Source organism: Pelodiscus sinensis, chromosome 1 (assembly GCF_049634645.1).
Source record: "Pelodiscus sinensis isolate JC-2024 chromosome 1, ASM4963464v1, whole genome shotgun sequence".
NCBI lineage: Eukaryota > Metazoa > Chordata > Testudines > Trionychidae > Pelodiscus > Pelodiscus sinensis.
In genome coordinates this window covers 179,961,895-179,984,111 of record NC_134711.1, presented here as the reverse complement: position 1 = coordinate 179,984,111, position 22,217 = coordinate 179,961,895, and the positions used below count along the sequence as shown (strand labels likewise).

The 22,217-nt window shown below is 45.0% G+C and overlaps 1 long non-coding RNA gene across 2 annotated transcripts; it reads left to right on the top strand.

Moving 5' to 3' along the window:
- Positions 1 to 1,286: 1,286 nt before the first annotated feature.
- LOC142820899 (uncharacterized) lies at positions 1,287 to 21,722 on the top strand. Of its 2 annotated transcripts, none has more exons than XR_012897884.1 (4): positions 1,287 to 1,518; positions 2,208 to 2,232; positions 17,110 to 17,158; positions 20,700 to 21,722. It is a non-coding gene; the product is annotated as an uncharacterized LOC142820899 (long non-coding RNA). The 2 variants fall into 2 exon arrangements; XR_012897885.1 differs by having other exon boundaries at positions 17,045 to 17,158.
- Positions 21,723 to 22,217: the final 495 nt, after the last annotated feature.

The window sequence follows — 22,217 nt, the reverse complement described above, 5'->3', positions numbered from 1 at the left end:
CTTTAAGAATTTTCCCAAAACAGCATTTTACTACTGTTGCCAGTGAACACAGCTTTGGATCCTAAATGAGCAAAGCATTTATTCATATGCTAAAAATTAAGCAAGTGAGTAATCTATTAACTTTAATAGGATTGCTACTGTTCTTAAGTACTTTGAGGATAGAAAGATAGAATTACATTTACTAGGCTGAATGAATGTTTACAAACTTGGCCTTGCTGGAAATGGTGAGACCTGAAACCCCACTGCTTTGGGGTTTGTACCCATGCAAAGTGTGAGCAAAAAAAAGGTCTCATTTCTGATTAGGTACTTTTTTGCAGCCACTTTTCTTAGGCGTCTATGACTGCAGGAAGAGGAAAGCAGTGGAGGGATAATTAAACCTGAGTTCTTTTTTTGCCACGTGCAATCCAATATTGCAAAAACTGATTTCTGCAGCAAAATATACTTGAGCAAAGTATTCTTTTTTCACAAAAGATTTGTGGTAAAATCAAATACTTCTGGTTTTCAGCAAACCCACAACAATAGAAGGCCCAGTATGGAGCCCACTGAAATACATGAAAAAACTTTCATTGACTTCAGTGGCACAGGATTTAGTTCTGGATTGTTTTGTTTTGTTTTTTGTTTTCCTTATAACTATCTATTTTGTCAATAATGACAGTTCATAAATTGTACAGTTCATAAATTCACCATGAATCAATTTCCTTCCTTCAACCTTTTAATTTCCTAAGAATGTCAACATTTCTTTCAAAAGAGCTCTTTTTCTCCAACAAAATCTGTTAGGATTAAGCTTTCATAAATGTTTTGATTGCAGTCCCTACAAATGTAACTGATGTAACAACACAATAGTCTGCACGTGGGGTCCCAAACTAGGCAAAAGTCTTCAGCCAGACTGCTTCTAAACAAGGAAGTTTAAGATCCATAAAACTTTTCACCATGTTAGGTTCCTTTTGAGCCAAGATTCCTCTTTTAAACATATGGAAGTTTATATTTCCAGTCCATATTAGGAGGCTTCTGTTGTTTCTTCCGCTGAACCCACACATTCCAGCACTTCTGTTTTTAGAACTGAAGCCTGACTTTACAGATTCAAATAATATGTTGCCTTCTCACCTACAGAAGAATATTGGCTGCATTTAAAGTGCTCGGCTGTGATATTATCTTATTTCAGGCAAATTACTATGACATGCTGTGTTCTAATAGCGTTTGTTAATTTTTTGTCATGTTCTGTATTGGTGCATATTTTGTAATATGTTCACAATGGCACATGAAGTTATAATAGACCTTAAGAATGTTCTTTCTGTTTATTTTCCTCTCATCTGTTAACTCTTCCATAACAGTTGATTGAAGCAATCATAGAGCAGCTAGAATTTATATAACATGTAATTACCAATTATTTTGATTTTAAAATTTCATAACTCATTATTTCCTTATTTTAGAAGTTTCTGTATTTCTGTTGAATGGAATAGATTTATGAGACGTGATAACAGAAGCATGATGGTGCTTGCCAATCTTTTTCCAAAGAAAGTATGTTGTGAATTAACATTTTTTTTAAAAAAAACCAACCTTCTATTCCTGACAGAATTGTAAATTATATAGCTGTAGTAGCTGACTATTATTTACCTAACTTTAAGCAAACTCAAAGGCAGGAAATCATTATTTTTTCCCTTACACATTTTTTCTTTGGTTTATTATATTTAACCAGTTAGAAAAAGTTATCAGTTTTGGTCCTGTGCACCAGTGTGAAAATAGGCCAGTACTTTTGCCTTTCTGCATCACTATAATCTGCTACAGCATTGAAAACATCTTCCTAATGTGTCGTCCCTTTTTTTTTACATATATTTAGACTTAAACTAAAAATACCATTGTCTAAAATTTTCTCAACAAACCTAGGCCCTAATCCTGCAAAGACCTACACGTGTGCTTAACTTTAAGCATACTAGCATTCCCACTGATCTCAATAGGAGTGTCATAAAATGTAAATTTAAGTATGTGCAGAAATCTTTTTATAAGACAGCATAGAGATCATTCAGGCCCCAGTCCTGCAGGCTTTTCTGAACATGCTTAACTTTACATGGATTTTCAAGATTAGTATATTGGTGAAGTACATGATGTGTTTTATTTAGTTTATTTGGTAACGAAGTCATGAAATTACTGCATGTAAATAAGAAAGTCAGACAGAACATAAAAAAGAATAATTGTTTTTTTGATTACAGGTGGGCTTGTACTAAATCATCTGATGTAAGTATATAATACATATATACATATAATAAAAGCATAAAAGCCTCTTTCCTAGACAGCTTTGTCTTACAAAATGACTTTTTAATCACAACTATAAGTGTTTTTATTGGTGGAATCCGTCAACAAGCCTATTGGGGAATCTAGTTTCCTCATCCCCTTCCAGACAACTCACATTTCCCAGAATAAAGAACATATCTTGTAATTTTAAGAATAATTTTTCATTCACATGAAAAGGACATTTTTCTTTTGTGTCTGTTCCACAAAATGGCAGCAAAGCCAATTGTCAACAACCAGAGAAAACAAAGTGAATTACTCATCATCATGTTGGAATGCAGAATTTATCACATTATACATATTGTGTTTATTATTTTTATTCTTTAATCAGTCAGGATGAAATAACAATGTAACCTCTGAAAATGTAGAATGTATGTGTGTAGGCACACATACATGTAGTAATCAAACAAAGACAACTGGTACTCAAAACTCCGGTTATCTGAAGAAGTGGGCTGTGCTCATGAAAACTCATGATACCAGCTACATGTTTTGTTTGTCTATAAAGTGCTACCAGGCCATTTTTTTCAGGTAAATCCTGTGCAAACTAATTTGACTACCCCTTGAAGCTTCTGGTACCTTTTTGTCAGTCAATATGTAGTTTGGTTTGCTCCATAAAATTGGCCCTTTAAAACTTTTTTTTTTTTTGCACAGAAAAATCCTTAAATACCCAAATGTCTATACAGAATATTTCATAAGTATGTTTCTTTTACTCAATATACTCCATGTCTCATGGTGAGTTCTGAATTTTTCAGCATTATCTTAGGTCATACCAAAACTAAGGGTACGTCTAGACTACCGCGTTTTGTTGACGGAAGTTTTGTCGACAGATACTGTCGACAAAACTTCCGTCGACAATTTGCATCCAGACACATGGAGTTCTGTCGACAAAGCAAGCCGCTTTGTCGACAGAACTCCGTAGTCTGGACGCAGTGTTACAGGCAATAACACCTTCTGTCGACAGAGTTCTGTCGACAGAAAGTGTTATGCCTCGTAAAATGAGGTTTACCAGCGTCGACAAAACCGCGGAGTTCTGTCGACGTTATGTCGACAGAACTCCGCGGTAGTGTAGACGCTGGTATTGTTTTGTCGACAAAAGTCCACTTTTGTCGACAAAACTAGGTAGTCTAGACACACCCTAAGTCTGCTGGCCAGATACATGAAAATAAGAGTAGAAACAAACACAGGCTCATACACATGTGAGTTTTCAGTTCCCCAGAAGTGACCTATCTCTGTGACCCAGTCCAGACAGTTACTGTACACAGCATCTATTGCAAATCTTTCCATCCAGTAAATGCTATTAAGTAGAGACAAACAAAATATTTTCATCATTGTTTATTCAATGAAAAATGGCTTTTCTCCATTTTTTCCCTTCCTCTGAAGGAAATAAAGTAGGAGATGGGAGGGGGAAAGAAATGAGGGGCAAAACATAAAGCCCAATTTTTTTGATAAATATTCCTAGCAGAAATGTTGACACAACCTAACCATCTTCTTTTTTTTCTTTCTAATATTTCACAGAAACACTTATCTTTCAAGCCCCACTACTAACCTAGCTAGTTAAAATTTCTACATGCCACAAATATAGCATCTCACCAGTCCATCTCATTCTGAAGGTGCTAGATATATTCTCTACTAGGCACTCTGAGAAGTAGTGGTACTTAACTGTAGTAGAAAATGTGGAAATGGTTTCTAGGCTCATGATAATAAAAGCATGAGTAAGCACAGATAGATTTGCATCTGAGAAGAAAGGTTGTAACTTCAGGCCCAGATGCATTCTAGAGCTTCATTCTCAATATATTTACCCCTGTGAGCTGCAACCAATCCTACCTCTGTAGCCCTGAGGATGTCACATGGGCCATAACTCTGCCAATTGGGCCACAAGCCACATGAGGGCTGCAGGCTGGGAAAAGTTGAGGTCTACTAAACCATCTCAGAAGACAGAATATCATCTGCAGTGTTCCCATGCTACGTCTGTAGCCTAGCAGGAGAGAGCAGCTTTGTCTGGCCTTACTTTTCAAAGAATACATTTCTAAGGTTTGCTGGACTAATAAATGGAGAGAAACCCATAGCTGTCCATTACTTGGGGAATTCAAGGGGCTAAAACTCTTGATACCATAGCAGGTTATAGAGTTCAACAGGAGTAAAGAATTCTGGGAACTGAACATAGGCAAGAAACTTATATTGGCAGTTTCTAACTCGCTGAATGAGAGGCATGTATTTATTTTTGTTTAACTATTTCTATCTTTACTCTTTATATTTCGCATTGCTTTACATCTATGACTTTTTTGTTTAATAAACTTGTTTTACTATAAACAAAATCAAATAAGTGTTTGTCAAACCCCCGTTAAATTAGTAAGTTGCTGTGATTGTCTCCTTAAAGGAGGAATAAACTTGATATCTTCAGTTAGTGTTCCTGGAGAGGGCTGGCCACTGCAGAAGGACATCTCTGTTTCCTACAAAAAATGGTTTAAACTGGCAAAGTCCTGAAGAGCTTGTTTGGCAGCATGGCTACCAACAGAACTGCCGGTGGCTCACACTGGATGGCGCTCAAGGGCTGGCTGGGGCAGGCTAGACCCAGCTCTTCCCCTTCTGCCTAAGGCCTTGTCCTTCTGAAGGCCTCCCTCCACCTTGCCCAGAGAAATCTGTAGGCAGCCATGTTTTGCAAGGCAGAAAGAATGGTATGTCAGGGAGTTGTCACAGCTTAGCACTTGCAGAGGCTGAAAGGGTAACATGGTATCTTGCAAGGCTTTGGGGGTCCCAGAAGTTTCATCCAGAGTATGGAAAACATCTGTGTACAGACCATTTGAACCAAAGCATTTGCATTCCCAGAATAAGGGATTCATCAGCACACAGGCTCAGAAGGGGAATGAACAAAAAATTCCAAACTTCAGAAAATGAAACGTCCCTGCCGTAACCACTGAAGAAAATAAACGAGGGGGAATACCTGTGCATACACAAGCAGAAAATTCTAACTACTTTATTCAAATAGATGATATGCTTTAAATAGATATACTAAAAAGCAAGAAGCATAGAACATTTGTGTACACACACACATAAACACACAAATTAGAAAAGAATGCCTGCTTCATGGCTTCTTGCAGAACTTTCTGTCAATCTGACCCCCCTCTGAGCAATAAAACAAGCATTGTTAACAGTTTGTTACTGTTCTGGGTATATATTCCAACATTTACTATTTGTTGTATTTTTCATTACGTATTATATTTATACAGTGATAGTCGATGTAAATGGTGAACATATATATTTTATACCCTAACTGTATATTAGAGAAAATGGGTAAGGTGATATTTTTATTGGGCCAACTTCTGTTGAAGAAAGGGTCAAGCTTTTGAGCTACACGGAGCTCTTCTTCAGATATGAGTTACTGTTACTCCTCTTGAACCCAGCAAATTAAAGTTTTGCTCATGCTAAACTGCAGGTCAGCTTCCTGAGATACCAGTCTCTCTCTGCGCTAGTCAGCTTGCATATTCTTCAGGACTCTGCTAGTCCAAACCTTGACTCGCAGATGACAATTCAGTGAGCCCAAATTCCCAAGTTCCTCTGAGACACGTCTCTGCCATGTCTCTAGTCCCTCTCACTGTGACAATTACAGAAATGACCATTTGCCACCTCTAAAGTAGGGGTGGGCAATAATTTTTGGTGCGGGGGGCACTCCAAGATTTTGGAAAGTAGTCAAGGACTGCACTTTATGTGGAGGAGGTGTGGGGTCTACGATGGAGGTTGGGTGCAGAAGGGCACATGGGGTAAGGGACTAGGGTGCAGGAGATGGTGTGAGGTCTGAGAGGGAGTTTAGGTGCAGGGGGTTGTGACCTGGAGCAGGGGATTGGGTGCAGGTTCTGGGAGAGAGTATGGGTGCCAGATTCTGGCCTGGAGGAGTGGTGTATGAGGGGGGTCAGGGTCTGGGAGGGAGTTGTGACTTGGGACAGAGAGGTACAGAAGGTTTGGATAATGACTTGAGGAGGGAGTTGGTGTACAAGAGGGGCAGAGGTGCTAGAGGCAGGCTTTGTCTGGGAGGCGCTTACTTTTGCATCTCCCAGTCAGCAGCCCTGCAGCTCCCAAAGGCAGGTTTGGCTCCCTGCCTGCTACAGATCCAGACAGCTGAAAATGCAGGCTGCTCCCTCCATGTGGCTCTCACTTCCAGGAGGGGGAATAGGCTTAAACTGCCCCTGTCCCCAGGCCAGTCTCTCTGCTGGTAGTTTCCAATGAATAGGAGCTGAGAGCTTGGCTGGGATCAGTTCCTATTGGTCAATTTTTTTTACACAGTAGGAGCTGAGGATTGGACTGCAGACAGAGAGATCAACATGAAGCCTTCCTGTCCCTCCAGAGCAGAGAACCACATAGCTGCGTGCCTGAAGCTCCTAGCAAAGTGGTCCATGGGGGGGATCCAATTACTTGTCAGGTCGTATCCGACTTGTGAGACGTATCTTGCCCACCCTGGATCTAAAGAGATGACATATGCAAACCTTTTGGCTTAGCTGACAAGCTTTACTTTAATACCCCTCGCTGAGATGGGTTTATAATAAAACAAAAATAAATGTATTAACAAAGAATAGAGATTTAAAGAATATTAAGCAAGACTAGAAAAAGACAGGTATGATTGCAAACAAAAGAAAACATGCTATCAAGTGATTAAATTAAAGTCCCAATTATGTTGCTTCTGTCCTTGATGGGAGCTGAGGTGTCTGAGCTAATTCCTTATGTAACTGTAACTCTGCATCTCAATGTTCAATTCCATGATGGATCATAAAAACAATACAAGTCATCAAGACTGAGGCTATATCTACACAGCAGGCTTCTTGCACAAGAAACTTTGCAGAAGAGCTCTTCCACAAAAGCTTCTTGCACAAGAGTGCGTCCACACTACAAAAGTGCATCACAAAAGCAATGCGCTTTTGCACAAGTGATCATCCAGACTGCATGGACACTCTCAAAAGAAAACTTTGATTGCTATTCACAGAATAGCCACCAGAGCACCTGTGCTTTTTGCCATTGGCTCTTTGGCGCAACTCCCTCCCTCCCTCTCCCTCCTCCCCTCCCCCCATTGCCCATCCACACATGCCTTTTTCTACAAGGACTCTTAAGCAAAAAGGAGTTATTCCTCATAGAAAGAATACACTGCAAAAAAACCTCTCTTCTTTTGATTTACTGTAAATTTACTTGTGCAAAAACGTGCTTGAGGTGTGGACACTCTGTGTAGACACTCTGAGGTTATTACTCCTTATGTTAGTTGTTATATTCTTTAGGAATATTTCAAATATGTCTTCTTTCCATGGAATATCAATTTCATATTTCACTTCCCACTTGTCCAACTTTTGCATGAGTATAATTTATGTACCTTTGGGTATGTCTACACTAGAAAGTTAGTTCGAACTAACGGACGTTAGTTCGAACTAACTTTCCTATGCGCTACACTAGCGCTCCGTTAGTTCGAACTTAATTCGAACTAACGGAGCGCTTAGTTCGAACTAGGTAAACCTCATTTTACGAGGACTAACGCCTAGTTCGAACTAGCTAGTTCGAACTAAGGGCTGTGTAGCCCTTTAGTTCGAACTAGTGGGAGGCTAAGGCTTCCCAGGTTTCCCTGGTGGCCACTCTGGCCAACACCAGGGAAACTCTATTGCCCCCCTCCCGGCCCCGGAGCCCTTAAAGGGCCACGGGCTGGCTACTCACTTTGTGCCAGTTGCAAGGCTGCCAGCACCCGTGCCTGCACAGCCTGCACCTGCCACAGGATGAGCCAGCCATCCGAGGGCTCCCAGCCCTCCACTGCTCCCCACGACCAGCCTGGCGGCTCCCGGGAGCCTGCCCGGGGGCGCAAAAGGCGGGCGCCCGCCTGGTCAAGTGCGGAGATCGTGGACCTCATCGAGGTTTGGGGGGAAGCCTCAAATGTCCACGATCTCCGCACTAGCCACCGGAACGCGGCCGTCTATGGACGCATGGCTGCCAGCCTGGCCGCCAGGGGCCACCAGCGCAGCCGGGAGCAGGTGCGCTGCAAGATTAAAGACTTGCGGCAGTCCTACTCCCGGGCCTGCCTGCCAGGGGCTGACCCGGAGGCCTGCCCCCACTTCCATGCCCTGGACCGCATCCTGGGGCCTCATGCCGTCCCTGCCCCCCGGGACGTGATTGACCCCGGGGCAGAGGGACCGCTCCTGGACACCGAGGAGGAGGAAGAGGGCTCTGAGAGCCAGGAGCCTGCCGCCAGCCTTCCCAGGACCCGGGACCCCCGAGGCACCCCACAGAGCCGCTCGCCTGCATCATCAGAGGCCGGGGAGGCGTCCACCTGTGAGTACCCTCGTGTTCCCCTTATGTGTACGGGGGGCTGGGGCGAGAGGGAGCCCCGGGACCGTGCGCCTGGGCCTTGCCCACTACGGAGCAGCAGCTGGGGATCCTGCAGGGGCCCTGGCCTTGCAGAGGGGAGCTGGGTTTCACACACCTGGGCCCCTGGGGTAATTGACCGCTGGTCTTCTTGCACCACAGCTGCAGCACCGGGGACTGCAGGGCGCACCACACCGCCTGCAGCAGCCGCCCGCGCCCGGGCAAGCAGGACAGCCAGGAACCAGGAGGACTACCAGAGGCGGCATCTCCGGTTCCTGGACCGACAGCTCCGTCTCCAGGACCACTGGGTCCAGGAGGACCTCAGGCTGCGCCAGAGGAGTCTGGAGGCCCTGGAGGAGCAGGGCCGTGCCCTGCGAGGCCACCTCCAGAGCCTGCTAGACCGCTTTCCATTTCCTCCTCCCCCTGCTCCCCCTCTTGCTCCCCCTCTTGCTCCCCCTGCTCCCCCTCTTGCTCCCCCTTTTGCTCCCCCTGCTCCCCCTGCTCCTCCTGCTCCTCCTGCTTCCGCTCCTGCTTCCGCTCCTGCTTCCTCCACACCCCCTGTCCTCTCTGCCCCCCCCTCCACAACCATTCCCCACCGACGCCCCCGGACCCGCAGTGTGGCGAGACGGGAGAGGCACCCAGACTCCCACCCCTGAGCTTTCCTTTCCCTTCCTCCCTTCCCTCCCCTCCCCTTCCAGCTCCCTCGTCCCAGGTTTCCCCCTCCCTTCTCCCACCTTCATTCCTCCCTCCCCCACCCCAGTTCTGTGAAATAAACAGACGTTTTTGTTGGAAAAACAGGTGTCTTTATTTGACAGTAGGTAGGGAGGGGAAAGGGGAAGGGGGGGGTAGGGTGGAAGAAGGCCCCGGTGGGGCATGCAGGGAGAGGTCAGTCCTCCTCCTCCTCCACCTGGAAGCTCTCCCGCAGGGCTTCCCGGATCCGGATGGCCCCCCGCTGGGCTTCCCGGACGGCGGCGGTGCGGGGCTGACCGTAGTGTCCAGCCATGCGGTCAGCCTCAGCCATCCAGGCTGGCAAGAAAGCCTCCCCCTTCCGCTCACACAAATTGTGGAGCACACAACATGCCGCCACCACGGGAGGGATGTTGTGCTCAGCCAGGTCCAGACGGGTGAGGAGGCATCGAAAGCGGGCTTTCAGTCGCCCGAAGGCCCCCTCCACCACGATGCGGGCCCTGCTCAGCCTGTTATTGAAGGCCTGGCGGGAGGGATTGAGGTGTCCCGTGTAGGGCTTCATGAGCCAGGGCTGCAGTGGGTAGGCGGCATCCCCCACCAGGCAGACGGGCATGTCCACGTCCCCGACCCTGATGTGGCGGTCGGGGAAGAAGGTCCCGTCCTGCAGCCGCTGGCACACGGAGGAGTTCCGGTACACCCGGGCGTCGTGTGCTTTGCCGGACCAGCCCACATTTATGTCCGTCAACTGTCCCCGGTGGTCACACACGGCCTGCAGGATGACGGAGAAGTACCCCTTGCGGTTCACGTACCGGGACGCCTGGTGTTCCGGGGCACGGATGGGGATGTGCGTCCCGTCGATGGCCCCCCCGCAGTTGGGGAAGCCGAGGGCGCCGAATCCCCGGATGACGGCATCCGGGTTGGCGAGGCGGACCACCCTGCGGAGCAGCACCCGGTTGATGGCCTTGACCACCTGCGGAGAGAGACACAGCAAAGCGTCAATCAGTGGGGCGCCCGGGTGGCTGGGAGCGTGCGTGCCCTGGCAGTGCCCCGCGCCCCACTCCCGGAAGCAACCCCCCTGGCGGCGTGTAGTACGGCCGGGAGAGACCGACCCCTCCGGTGCGGGGCGCCTTCGCCTCCTCCCGCCCCCCCCTTTGTCCCTGGGGCGGCCCATCCCCTCCTCGCAGCCCCCCTCCCCCCCGGCTCGGTGGCCGACGAGCGCCGTACCTGCATGAGCACTGCTCCGACAGTGGATCTCCCCACGCCGAACTGGTTCCCGACGGATCGGTAGCTGTCCGGCGTGGAGAGCTTCCAGAGGGCGATGGCCACCCGCTTCTGGAGGGGGATGGCGGGCCTCATGCGAGTGTCCCTTCTTTGCAGGGCAGGGGCGAGCCACTCGCAGAGCTCCAGGAAGGTGTCCCTCCTCATCCTAAAGTTCTGGGTCCACTGTCGGTCGTCCCAGCGCTCCAGGACGATGCGGTCCCACCAGTCGCTGCTGGTGTCCAGACGCCAGATGCGGCGGGGCACGCCGGTGCCGGGGCGCCGCCGCGGCTCCTCCACGGCCCCCAGGGCGGCCAGGCGGAGAGGCAGGGGGCTGACGTTCCCCAGGTGGTGCCAGGCAGCCTCGAGCCATTGCTGGCAGGCTTGCAGCAGCAAGTCCAGAACGTGCACCAGAAGGTGCAGGGCGAGCCGTGGCTCCATGTTGCCACCTGCGGCGGCCCCCCCCGAAGGGAAGCACCGACACAGACGGGCACAGAGACCGACGCTTTGCTGTCCCTCGGCGAGGTTGGCAAGCAAGCAGGAAAAGCTGAGAACCGGCTGTCCAGGGGGGGTCCCTTTAAGCACGAGCCTCAGATAGCCTCAGACAGCAGCCACACAAAGCAACTGCTGACCTGATGCCCTGCCAGAACCGGTTTCAGCTGCCCTTAAATGCCCCCCTGCGTCCAATCAGTGTGGACGCGCTAGTTCGAACTAGCAAAACGCTAGTTCGAACTAGTTTTTAGTTCTAGATGCGCTAGTTCGAACTAGCTTAGTTCGAATTAACTAATTCGAACTAAGTTAGTTCGAACTAGCGCTGTAGTGTAGACGTACCCTTTCAGACTACTTTATGTAGTGAAGAGATTTAACTTTTCCACAAGATCTCATAAAACTAGGTGGTGCCATGTTGTGCTTTTGAGTATTTCCTAAGAGCAAGCTGATTCCATGGGTACTATAGTCTAATAAGACAGAAGCTGGTTAAATCAAATTATAGGGCAGTGAAGGATAAGGATGTAGAGTAGTCGAGTCAACCACTTGCATTCTTCCCCCCCCCCCCCCCCCCCCCCGCTCCTTCTATATCAGAGGAAGCAACTGTGGGGGGAAGCATATTAAAAGCTGATTCAACCCAGCACTCTCTCCGCAGTGTGGAGGGGAGGGGAAGTAGAGGCGCAGCAGGGAACATGGTGCGAGTAGGGACTCTGAGGGCATGTCTACACCAGGAAATTATTTTGAAATAACTCCCAAAATAACTATTTCAAAGTAAGCTTTTTCCCCAAAGAAAGCAGGAATTATTATTTTGCAATGACCAGCCCCTTATTTTGAAATAATGGGCTTGGTAGTGTGGAAACTCTGCTTGTTATTTCAAAATAAGGGGAGTTATTTCAAAATAACTCCCTATTGTAGATCAGAGCTGAGTGACTCAGCCATGTCTGGGTTGTGCAGGTCATTCCAAACAAGTGTCCATAAATCTTTATGCCACAGAATTCACAATTATTTTAGAAACATTTGTTTAAACAAACATTATTGGCACAAGATTTTATTCTGTACTATAAACCCAGGTGTCACTATGCAAGACTCAATGAGAAAACTCCTAGTAATTCATTTCACAAATCTTTAAAAATTCTATAGTAATTCCATAACTATGTTACAAATGTATAGCATGATTTCTTGGCATCTCCCTGGACTACAAAGGAATGCTATCTTATCCTTCTAAAAAGGTGAGCATCTGCCATTCCCAAGAGTATAAAGCAGAAGTGGTCAAAATAAACATTTCCATCCCATAGGGAATTTCAGTATTTCAATATTTTCTTTTTACCATGAGTCAGGACCAGTAAATAAAATGCCAAATTATCTTGCAGATCAGAAAATTCCAGAACATTTGGATATGGAAATGTTGAAATATTTCCCTTCAGCTCAGTTCAACATTAATCTATGTCCTATTGAGCTGCTGTTGTGTTTCTAGGGAATTGTTATTTGTATAACTCATGGCCCTATTCCCCTCAGTATTCTGAGCTCTTCAGGCATACTATGTATTTCATGCTGCACATGGGCATATGATTTTTATGATAATGGCAGTTCAACCAGAGAAGAGGCCATGGTGCATAATGTCCGAGGTAGTCCAGACAGGAAGCATGCCCTATAGGGAAGAATGGAGGCATGAGATGCCTGGGCTATAACAACCAGTGCTCACAATAGCAGCTCCAATGAACACAGATTAATGTTGAAGCCTTCCAAAAATCAAATATTTAAATTCCATTTGGCAAGCTGAAATATTTTAGCTTGGATCAATCTAATCTATAGCTAAACATTTTTGTTTTGATCTTCCCAATGGTAAGTTGAAAAAATCAGCAAGATTGAAAAGTTTTATTCTAAGGAAATAATCTTAAATCACGTCTAATACAAAGTTCATATTTCTAGTTCTGAACATTTAGCAAAATATCAGAATTTAAAGTGTCATTGATTTAGGACTGAATGTCATCCAGTCTTGAGCCCAGTTTAACCCTGGTAGGAAAATTCCACTTTTTCTTTCCAAGTAGAGGGATAGTAAACATTTCTTTGGCATGGTCTTTTCTTTAATTTTGGGTATTTAAAGCCACTTTAGACACTTGGAAAAATAGAAATAGTCCCAGAAAAGATGGATTACTTGGTATGACACAAATGAGATGGTCAAAATAGCATTTGCATTAGTGGATGCTGTGATGTTGTAGACATGTTGGTCCCTGGATATGAGAGATACAAGTGGGGTGAGGTAATGTTTACTATTGGATCAGCTTGGGTTGGTGTCAGAGAAAAGCTTTCAAGTTAGTCAGAGCTCTTCCTTGGGTGTGGAAAAGGTCATTAAAATGTCACATCTAAATGCAAAGTGGAACAGATTGTTACGAAACAGCAGTTAACACATATTGCAAGAGACTATTCCAGGTGAAGTGGGCAAGTAACACTTCTGCAGTCCTAGGGTAGAGGAGAGTTAGGGCTTGTTTTCATGTATAGCCACACAAAGGCTATGTCTATACTACAGCCTTATTCCGCAAAAGCTTATAAAAATGAAGCACGGAGTAGCATATCGCCGTGTTGCATTTGCATACTTAATTAGCAGCCATTTTTGCGCAAGAGGCTTTTGCACAAAAAGGAGCTGTGTAGACAGCTCCTTTTTGCGCAAAAACCCCTCTTGAGCAAGAGCCGTTCTTCCTGAAAGAAACCTTCCCTGGTATGGCAAATACCCTCATTCAGGACTAGTCAGGTCTCAAGCGTTCTGGATCAGCGAGGTCCAACCGGTAGCTAAGATTGTCTAATTTTCTAATGTATACCAACCAGTACTTAGTTGGTTGTGGACTATTGTAATGAGACATAAAAACAGTGTATCTGAGTCCATGATTTTGGGAGCTTCGGAGACATGATTTTAAGCTCCTAGGCTTGTCTTTTGAAAATGGTGTGCGGGTTTCCTTGGAGGACAAGTACTGAGAGGTCAGATACAGAGTGATCATGATCATGTAAAAATATTTGCCCCTGGGTAAGACGGCATTTCCACCTTTTATCATTTTTCTGTGTGAATGCATTCAAGGTCCACCCACACAATTGTGGTTGGGGCCTATGCTGCATTGGATGCGGTACATCACATGAAATGTGTGTTGTGTGGGGTGTTGATTATCATAGCAGTGGAGATATGCCTGCAGGTTTTGTATTGTCATAGCAGGGTCAGGTTCTGTTTGGAGCTACTTCAAAGTAGGAATAAGATCCTCCGGAAAAGGGCGCTTTTTCCGGAGGATTGGGGCCAGTGTAGACGCTCTTTTCCGGCTTTTCTAAAAGCCGGAAAAAAGCGGCGGACATTTTTATTTAAATGCCGCGGGGGATATTTAAATCCCCCGCGGATTTCCCTATTACGATCTCTGAAATTAACATGCCCCTTCCGGAAAAGGGGCCAGTGTAGACATAGCCGGTGTGTCTTGTTTGTATGAGGAGCTTGGCTAGGTCAGAAGGTTATTTGGAGACCATAAGAGGAGGTCTGAGAAAGATTTCTTTCAGGATGCAGTCCCCATCAAGTGTGGTTATAATTGTTTGATGATACCCCACCTAGGTTCCTGTGGGAGGGGAGGGTTCATCACAACTAGAGGGTTGCAGTCAGTGGGTTATTTTCCCCTCTGTTGAAGAAGGTTCTCTCGGGGAATTAGGATGGCCCATTCTATGATACAATCTATTTTTCTGGTGAAATAATCAAAGGAAATCTGCACAACACATTCAAAAACAAGCCTAGGAGCTTAAATTCATAATTCTGCTAGACACCAGAAATAAGGGAATCAATAGAGACAATGGTTTTAAGTCTCATCACAGCAATCTGTAATCCATTAAGGCCTGGTCTACACTGACTTAAGTCAGTTTAACTACTGATGAGCTCACAAGCTTATTCCTTTCATCAACAGACGTTCATCCAGTAAAAGACATTACCTCACCCCCCTTCTCTCTCTCTCTGAACTAGGGATGTTGTAATTGAATAGTTGCGTAACCACATGAAATCTTAGCAGTTACATGACTATTCGATAGTCCCTCTGGGGTGGGGCCAGTGGTCTCCAGCCCCACCCCCGGAGAGCCCCTGCTACTCCATGTTGCTGCCTTTGTATCAGTTCCTGTCCGCGGGGATCCGAGCTGCTGCTGCAGACCAGCCTCTGTCCGTGAGCTGCTCCTGTGGTCAAGCTTCTGTCCACTAGGTATGTAAACGAGTAGTTGACTAACCAATAATCAATTATCAGTTAATCTAGTCAATTACTTATATACTCATATCCCCCCCCACCGCTGCCTCTGTATCAGAGGCAGTGGGAGCGGGAGAGGCAGGAACCAGTGCTGCCTGCCCCCCCAGCTCTTAGTGCATTTAAACTGCAGAGCCACAGAAGAGGTAAGTCCCAGACCCAGTGCAAGCCAGGTCTGAGCTGGACTGCCTGCCCAGATGAAGCACCCGCTGTGCACCGCCAGCCCAGGCTGCCACGGACAGGGGCTCTTCGAGGCAGCAGCTGCTGTTCGCGGGCAGGGAGGGGATAGCATATTGGTTAATCATTTACTCAACTACTACTATGTGTTAACATCCCTACTCTGAGCCTTTGCATTCTTCTCAGAAAACTGGTTTATTTGCATTACTCATGGGGTACGTCTAGACTACATGGCTCCGTCAACGGAGCCATGTAGATTTGTTTGTTCAGCAAAGGCAAATGAAGCCGCGATTTAAATGATCGCAGCTTCATTTACATTTACATGGCTTCCGCGCTGAGCCGACAAACAGCTGATCAGCTGTTTGTCGGCTCGCGCGCTAGTCTGGACGTTCCCCCTGTCGATATCAAAGCCCTTTGTCGGCAGCCCCGGTAAACCTCATTCTATGAGAAATAACGGGGCTGCCGACAAAGGGCTTTGATGTCGGCAGGGGAACGTCCAGACTAGCGCACGAGTCGACAAACAGCTGATCAGTTGTTTGTCAGCTCAGCGCGGCAGCCATGTAAATGTAAATGAAGCCGCGATCATTTAAATCGTGGCTTCATTTGCCTTTGCCTATGTGTCCAATCTACATGCCTCTGCCAACAGAGGCATGTAGTCTAGACACAGCCATGTAGTACAAAGGAGCTGAATGCTAGCTGAAACTGGTTAGCTGAGAAATTCTTCTCCAGAGGGAGCTCTCAGATAGCTCCTGTTACATAGCCTAGCATATGTGGCTGAGATGAGGTAGCAAAATGGCAAATTTCTTCCCTGCCCTGTAAATTCTGTGTATGGCCCCTCAGGTATCATAAGCAACTGTCATAAATTACATTTTGCCCGCAAAAGCTTAGGATACTATATATATTTTTGTTAGCCTCTAAGGGGTCACAGGACTGCTCGTTGTCATAAATTAGGAATCTGCAACTTACCTTAGATCCAGGATGAGAGAAGATGTAACGTGAGAATTGGAAAGCTGTAGCATACTCCCTCTTCCTACCCACCATTGCATGTTGAATGGCTCTCGGTACAGGAGGGAATCCAGCCCAAAATTCACAGTCTAAGTAGTTGCTTCTGCCAAATAAAGTTTTGAGCTCTGAATATTCTATTCTATTGGCAGACTGGTGCTGGAATGGCAGTAAAACATTTATAGAGTTAGAGAGCCTGAATCTCTTTCACTCGTACCTCTGTACTTTATATCAAATGTAACTCTATTGAAATCAGGGGAATTATACCAGGATAGGCCAGGTGTAAGGATAATCAGGCTCTTGAAGCCCAAGTATGGTTTGGCTAACAGGAGGCTATGCTATAGAGCTACAGTTTCCACATCTGATTTTTTTTCTCTGATTATAATTTAGCTTATTCATTTTCCTTGACTTTGTTGTAAGTGGCATTTTTTTATTTACTGTAGGTTTGGTTTTTACCTCATGCTTGCTGACATTTAAAATGAAAAGATATAATTGTTCTTCAACTACTGTAATTTCTGCTCTTGTTTGAAAACAAATGTGGCCTTAATTCGAGTGATAATTTCTGCTCTCAGTGTGGTTTGGCACTAAGGTGACATGGACCCAGATACAAATTCATATACATACGCATGCTCAACAGGGAACCTGCGGTTCTGTCCTGGGGAAGAGGAGAGGAACTTTTTCTATAAGTAAGTATAGTGTTTGTATTGTGGTTTTCCAATCAAAACGAAGTGACAGTTTTCTGACTCTGGCCATGATTTGGAGATTGTTTGGAAGGTGTGGTCACTGTAAGAAACATCTGAAAACTATGCCGCATATAATGCCAAAAGGTAAAGAAGGCCAAAGGAGAAGAGCAGCAGCAGGCACAGAAAGGAGACAAGTGAAGAGGCCCGCCCATACACAGTCATTCCACACTGACTTGACATGTTATTGTATCACTCTCTGATGTCATCTGTTCCTTCCTCCAGATTGCATTAACTCTCTCTTTCTCTCTCTTGAACACGGGTACTATAGCAATTACTAATTAATTGTTCCATTGTTCCACTTTTATTGCCACTGCCCTTTAATTGCTCTGATCATCCATCTTTATTGCCAATTAACTATCCTCCTTTTGCTCATTTTCCTTTTCTTGAACTGCTCTCCTCCTCCATCCATGCCCCTTATTCTGTTCCTCTTCTTCACTCCACCCTCTTGTGTCTCCGTGGGAAAAGGGCCTCCGCACGCTGATCTGGCCCGCCAAGTGGGTGGATGTAACCAGTGGAGGCCCTGCTGCTCCCCTGCCCCCAGGCCAATTAGAAGCACCAGGCACTCCTAGTAGGGTGAGAGGAGGCTTCACATACTCTCCCGCCCCCAAGCTTTGATTGGCCTGAGGGTGGGGAAGCGTGAGAAGTCTCCTCCCACACCAGGGGCATGGGCACCTAGGGAGAATCTGGGGGGGGGAGGGCAAAGGCACTCTCCCACCCCCAGACCAATGATAGTCTGGGGGTGGGGGAACCCAGAAGTATCCTGGCCCTGCCCCTTCTGCTTGGGCCCTGCCCTTTCCAGTGCAGCCCAGGGCCACTTCAAAAATTTCTGAAATGGCCTCTGGCAAAAAATTATTTCCCACCGCTGCTCTTGTTCCTCCACATTCACACCGCTATGTTCAGAGCTCTGCCAAAATATTCATGCCTGGTAACATAAATAAAGCTCAAGTAAGGTCAGAGAACAGGTAGCTAAGAGCCTGTTTATATTGCCAAGCAATTTGGACTAAGGTGTTGTGGATAACAGTGTGCACCAATGAGTGATGCTGTGATGCCCTCCCTCCTAAGTTCACCTGCTGTCCACATCCACTTTGTCTGAACTGCAGGGCAGTGTAGACATACCCTAGGCTTAACAGACTGGGGGTATGTCTACACTACCACCCTAGTTCGAACTAGGGTGGTTAATGTAGGCAACCAGAGTTGCAAATGAAGCCTGGGATTTGAATTTCCCGGGCTTCATTTGCATATAGCCGGGTGCCGCCATTTTTAAATGTCCGCTAGTGCGGACTCCGTGCCGCGTGTAGCCGCGTGAAACGAGGAGTAACGGTAATTCGGAATAGGAAGTCTAGTCTAGTCCATGCCGCGTGTAGTGTAGACATACCCTGGTAGTTTTCCCCTGAAATGCCTTATGCTGTTAATATGTATTGAACCTGCTGGGAAAGGGAAGGGTTGGATGGAGTCCGCTGACACACTGGCTGGTGGCTCTCCCCCACACTGATTATAATGGGCATGGGAGTGTTTTAGAGAGAGGGGGCCTAGAATGTGAGCTGAGTAGTTCAGAGGGAAGAATCTTAAGAGCAGCCAGAAGGCTTGATCTGAACTTTGTCAGATAATTGTTAATTTTTTGTTAAATAAGCCAGTACTCAATATAGGGCAAACTTTTGACTGCACACAGTGTGTGGGTTTATTGTGGCCAGGTACTTACCCAATCTGCACTAAAACAAAGTGAGTCACTGAAGTGCCCACTTTTGTTAGTATGGTCCTGTTAAATAAATATAAAAGGGTGCAAAAGATGTTTGAGGTATCTGTTCATTCACTGAAGACACTTCTCCCCACCATTCAGATCTCCTGTGGTATTTATGTAGGAATGGGCTGCTATTTACAGGTGGATACGGAAGCCCTCTGCCTTGAAAGTGTCAAAGCAGGGCATTTACTAGGCTGCTGCAGCATCTCAAGTGGCTAAAAAGTCCAATTCTCAAGTGACAAGTCCTTGCCACAAATAACACAGGACTGAGGTACAGGGCCAAAAGATAATGCCAGGACAGTATTAGCTTTCTCACATGCTTCAGTGTCAGGAACTTTGGCTTCCCACCTGATATTTAAAACATGAAAAACACTGTGAGCATGGAAAGAGTTGAGCCTTTTCATGCCTCCCATTGATGCTCTAGCTCTTGCCACCCTACAGTAGAAAGCTCAGAACACAAGTCTGATAGGCCCATATCTTTGTGTTCATTGTCAGTTTCCTGTTATCCCACTTCCTTTAGGTACATAGTAGCATTCCAATAACACTCCTAGCCATTGTGTACATTAAAGGACTTGTCTTTCTGACTTAGCCTCTCCCAGTATGCCTGTCAGTGTCTCATTCTTACATTGAAATATATTATCATCTTTGTATTAACAAATTTGTTTGTAAATTCTCAAGATATCCATTCCATATTGAGAGAGTAAGTGCTGTCATTCGGGAGAAGATATCCACTGTATATTTCATTCATAATAAAGGAGATGAATCACTGCATTAAGTGTAAAAATCATCTCAACCATGCAATGGAGCATAAGGTTATGCTTCTAAAACATATATAAGCATATTGTACTTTGGGCCATAGAATTCATAGTGCTGAACTTTGAGCTCTTGGTTTCATGAGCCAGTGTAGACCACATGTAGCTAAATGCTCGGCAATCCAAGATAACTTCTTTCTAAATAAAGCCATCACTATCAATTATTATAGCCCAGGACTCTCTAAGTGCATGAACCTACTCCTGTTAGCCTCATTCTTCCATGCCTCCATTAGTGAAAGCTGGATCTGGGCTTCATGTTATTAATTTGTCTAATCACAAACATCTCCACAAATAGTGCTAAATTAATCATGTAACTTAAAATCCATTTCATGACTGGTCTCTCACTAATTCCATTCTTGTGTTATGTGTCTCTTGATGATATTACCAGCTTTTGTTTTACACTGTCTAGCCGTTAATGAAACAAAAAACAGGACTGTGTAGCACTTTAAAGACTAACAAGATGGTTTAATAGGTGATGAGCTTTCGAGGGCCAGACCCACTTCCTCAGATCAAATAGTGGAAGAAAATTGTCACAACCATATATGGTTGGATGGATTCCGCTGACAATTTGGTTGTGACAATTTTCTTCCACCATTTGATCTGAGGAAGTGGGTCTGGCCCACGAAAGCTCATCACCTATTAAACCATCTTGTTAGTCTTTAAAGTACTACATGGTCCTGTTTTTTGTTTCAGCTGCACCAGACTAACACGGCTACATTTCTAGCTGTTAATGTGATTTTAAATTGCTCCAATGTGATGGAAAGGTGCAAAATTACTTATTCTCATATCACTGGGTTTTCCCAGGGGTATGAGTTCTACAAACACAATGTACTTTACTGGTATTAAAAGTTAGATAAGACAATATAGGCTTCATTAATATGATACTTTTAGAAACTTTCCTTCTCATTAGTAAATTAAATATTAAATTCTGCAGGTTTGACAACACAATCTGACTTTGTTAACAACTTTTACATCACATTAGAAACGCCTCAGCCGGACTCCCTGCAGGCTCTCCTTTCAGTCATTATTCAGCCTGTGTCTCTTCAATCTTCAGTAAGCTGCTGGAACATCACTATCCTGCTCTGAAAAGTCACTAATAGACCTTTCATATTCCCATGCTGGTAACATTAATGGAATACAGTTTGTGCTCTGGACATTACTACTGATAGATGCTGAGCCAAAGCCAAGATTTTCATTTTGGAAATGGAAAAGCATTATGGGAGTGTACATTTCTGATTCATTAACGTAATGTTATACCTCATTTAAAAGAAAAGCCCAGCAACTTCCTGGATTCTCCATCTAAAAAATGAAGTCTGAGATGACAGTAGCTACGTTCCTTGTTCTTCCGCTCAGAACATATCAGCTGATCAGAAATTGAACATAAAATCTCAGGTTTTATGGACTTTGACTGAATAGCTGATGGCTAAAAGTGTTTACTTTGATATGCTTCCATACTCAAATACATAATGCAAATCCACATTCTGATACAAAACATGATATGCTGTCCATCCTTAAAGGCTTGTGGATTGCTTTACATTAATAAATAACATTCCTTCTTTGGACTAGGTTGTGACATTGCAATCTGTCTTGTGTAAGGCATGTGGCTGTGTCATCCCATGACAAGACCCGAGAGGGCATTGCAAGCCTCAAAGGAAAAGTAATTTCTCGTTGTTCCAGCAGTGAAATAACTTGCTGGCCACCATGTGAGAGGGGAAAAGTCAAGTCTTCAGCCCCATGTGCCAATTCGTTTGCATATTCCGTTGCAGCTGGAACCTTCTGTCTTTCATGGATAGATCAAGAATTTAAAAATTGCTAACTCTTATTAGAAACCAATACATTTTTCAAAGTCACGCATGAAATTCATTTAATCTTTTAAGTTTCAGCTGATCTCTTTGTACTTTCCTATTTAGGCTCATTCTTTCTCTTTATTTCTTTAAAGTAAAGCAATATTCTATTGAACTACAAAGTTTTGAGTGTCTTTTTTGCGTAGGGTACAACTTCAGATATGAAAATTTCAGCATTATTTAAATACAGCATATTCAGACTGCAATGAAAGAGAAATGTGCTGAAGCTGAATTCTTCTAGTTGTGTGCTCATACTGTTTACTGCCACATCTGTACATGTACAATTGCCCAATCATTACACTCCTTTGGCTCAGTGGTTTTCAATCAGGGCAGGGGTCCATGTACCCTTGGGAGCACACAGAGGTCTTCCAGGGGTTCCATCAAGTCATCTAGATATTTACCTAGTTGCATAACAGCCAGCATAAAAAGCACAAGCAAAGTCAGTATGAACTAAAATGTCATACAGTGACTTGTTTATAATGCTCTATATACTATGCACCGAAATGTGCATACCATATTTATATTCCTATTGATTTATTTTTTATAAATACATGGTAAAATGAGAAAGTTAGCAATTTTTCAGTAATAGTGGGCTGTAACCCTTTGGT